Genomic DNA, 3,405 nt, shown 5'->3' with positions numbered 1-3,405 from the left:
GTATTGCCCTACATATAGCAGTAACATCATAAATATTTTAAATGAATTTTCTGTTTATAAGAAATTAATAGTGTCTGCTTATGTATATCAATTTTCTACTTGCAAACATTATCCCACCAATTTCTCATTTACTCATCAAGATAACTTCCTGACACAGAGAAATAGGTCTCATTATCTACATTTTATACCATGAGAAACTGAGGCATAAACAGACTTTGACTATGGTCACAGCTAGTAAAGAGAGCTGCAAAACTGGGTCATAAACCCAGATCTTCTGATTTCTGGCTCTGATCTACCTTATTCTGCCTCTCTGTGCTTACCCGCTTTCCCCTAAATTGAACTAAGATGCTGAGGGAACCCAAAATAAAAGCATATGTATATATCTACTTAGCAAATTAATAATCATGGCCCAGGTAACCCATGTTTATTTTTAACAGAATTGAAACTATTTTTATGAGAGCTAGTCATTTAAAAATATTTTTATGCTTCTAAATTTTAAAATTTATTTAAAATTAAATTTAGGGAATTTCCTGGTGGTCCAGTGGTTAGGACTCCGTGCTCTCACTTCTAAGGTCCCAGGTTCAATCCCTGGTCGGGGAACTAAGATCCCACAGGCCACAGGGCATGGCACCCCCCCCAAAAATCAATAAATAATAATAATAATAAAATTAAATTTAAAAACTTAATTAAGATGTAAAAAGCTTTACAGAAAATAATTTACCCCAATAAATGGAGGGAAATTTTTCTTTCAACACTTCAAAAGATAGAGAAAATGTACATATCCCACGCTGGTCACACTGCTTTTCCCTGCTCTGTCTGTCCTCCTCAGAAAGGCGGTTTCTCTTTTTCCTTCAATATCTTAAAGCTATTGACTTCAAATTAGTAGTTATCAGATTAAGAATCATATGCCCCACCGGTATGTTCAGTCTGCCCAGGCCAAGTTTATCTAATTCAAACCCATTATCTGTTCAGCAACACCTCTTTACTATTCAATATTGATTGTTTACACAGCCAATATGAAACATTGGAAAAAAGCGGAGTGGCGAGAATACAGGACATTTGTTTTATGTCTTCCTGTAAAAAACCCTCTGACTTTATTCTGAGCATATTAAACACTAGACTCATGAATTTTTAAACAGTACTTGTAATGTCTTTGCACTTATATTAGATAACCACGTTGTTTTTGATACACAAATAGGATTCTTTAAAGGAATACCCTTTTCTCTGAAATGGGTCATATTCTTTTTTTTTTTTTAACATCTTTATTGGAGTATAATTGCTTTACAATGGCGTGTTAGTTTCTGCTGTATAACAAAGTGAATCAGCTCTACGTATACATACAAAAATATGGAACGCTTCACGAATTTATGCGTCATCCTTGCAGAGGGGCCATGCTAATCTTCTCTGTATTGTTCCAATTTTAGTATATGTGCTGCTGAAGCAAGCACGGGTCATATTCTTTACAGTTAGAGAGAGCCTACTTATTTCTGCCCAGTGAGAAAAGATGGATTCCTTTTTGAGCCTCTTTGAGGTGTTAGAGTCAGCTTAAATTATGCATGCAATTTAATGCAAATGAAAGGTTTCAATATAAGCAGGTGGTCCTCTGGAGGCTATCCTATTGGCAAAATATTTATCATCAAGTATGTATTCAACTCTCTGTGGGCAACCAATAAATGTCTGTAGACTGAAAAAAAGGAAAAAAATCTATACCTACTTTTTTTAAAAAAAGCAAAAATTAATATTTTTTAAAGCCACTGTTAATAAGGGTTATTAGAATGTCTATAAACTCAGGAATACATGTCTAATGCAGATGTGACCTAGTTTCCCAGTTCATCACCATTAAGGCCACTGGGCTGGCTAGGTGATGGGCTGGACCTCAAAATCTTAATTCTTATTACACAGAGCTACCCCATTATCTTTTTTTCATTTGCTTTTGTAACCTATCTTTGTGTATTCGTTTATTTTTATTCTGCCTTCTGAGAATGACTTCAAGCAGCCTACAGAGGCACATATATCTGAGATTAAAATGTGTTTAAAATAAAAAAGATGAAGCATCTCTCAGCCTGTGTGACATGATGCACGACATGAGCCAAAGACTAAAAGCGTATTGTGAAGTCAAACTGGGCTCACCAAAGCTTCTGTGCCTAGAGTTCTGATGTCAGCGGTGACAGATAATGGAGCCAGACCCCCTGCGATTGAATCCTGGTTCTGAACTTGGTTACTCACTGCCATGCCATGTGACCTTTGCCAAGTGTCCTCGCCCCTCGATGCCTCAGTTTCCTCAGGCCTAAGTAAGGGATACTAATAATACCCACCTTAATTCAAACAGCGTGTTGGAACAGTACCTGGCACAAAGAAAGCCCCACCATGCCATCAAGGAGTATTAGTACTAATCATAGTAATGTTTCAGCATCAGCCTGGCAAGTAGTGACTCAGAAGTAGTCTCCCTTAGTCAAGGTAAACCACCTGAGTGGGGTTTTTTTGATGCCCTCTCCATTTTCTGTTTCCTTCTCAGTATATTTCTCCTTCCTCTTATCAATGGTGAGTATCCTCACCATCCTACCACTCTTCAGGGGGAGGGTCCCATCCTGTGGCCACTGACAGGCCAAGCTTTACTCTTAGCTGACTGTCACCAATACCTACTCAGAATTTAAGAGTGTCATAGATTTTAGGTACACCCTTAAGGGCATATTTATGTCACCTAAGTGAGGATATAGAAGACTGAGCAGCTTTTAACCTTGATAAAAGCTTTCTGTTGGCATGATGACTAACAGCGGGTTGGAAGTCTCCAGCTCCTTCTGGCTCTTAACCCAAACATATTACTTGGTTAATCAGTGGGCTCTGAAGGAGAGAAGGCAACGTTGCGTGGATGAAGGAGCTGAGGGAAGGTACAGAGAGCACTTTGGACTACAGCACTGACAGGGAAAAGAACTGGGAAGACACATCCATAGGCATTCTGGGTTTTGGAAATTCTGGTAGGACCCTGTCTGAAAGGCTCTGGCACGAGAGCAATTGCCTCTTGGGGAAGCAATGGGAAGGAGTAGAAAAAGGAGATGCTAATTGTCCTGGATATCTATTGCTGCATAAAGAATGACTTCAAAGCTCAGCAGTTTAAAATAATGAGAATCATTTATCTTGCTCCTGAATCTGCAAGGTGGGAAGGACTTAGCAGGAAGGGTTGTCTCTGTACCACATAGTGGCAGCTGGGCAGTCTACTGAAGCTGGGGGATCCAGCTCCCACACAGCTTATTCATATGGCTGAAGTTGGTGCCAGCAGTAATCTGGCCTCAGTCCTCTCCGTGTGAGCTTTTCCACAGAGATGCTTAGGCTTCCTCAGAGCAGAGGAAGGAACCCAGAGGCTGAGTTCCAAGAATGGGTGTTCCAAGAGACAGGAAGTAGAAGCTT

General features: G+C 39.5%; 1 non-coding gene across 1 annotated transcript; it reads right to left on the bottom strand.

The window, feature by feature from the left end:
- Nucleotides 1–1,341: 1,341 nt before the first annotated feature.
- LOC137757566 (U6 spliceosomal RNA) lies at nt 1,342–1,448 on the bottom strand. Its single transcript, XR_011072406.1, has one exon. It is a non-coding gene; the product is annotated as a U6 spliceosomal RNA (small nuclear RNA).
- Between the last annotated feature and the right edge of the window lie 1,957 nt (nt 1,449–3,405).

Source organism: Eschrichtius robustus, chromosome X (genome assembly GCF_028021215.1).
Source record: "Eschrichtius robustus isolate mEscRob2 chromosome X, mEscRob2.pri, whole genome shotgun sequence".
In the NCBI taxonomy this organism is placed as follows: Eukaryota; Metazoa; Chordata; class Mammalia; order Artiodactyla; family Eschrichtiidae; genus Eschrichtius; species Eschrichtius robustus.
Note: the sequence above shows the minus strand (reverse complement) of the source record. Positions and strands in the feature narration are given on the sequence as shown.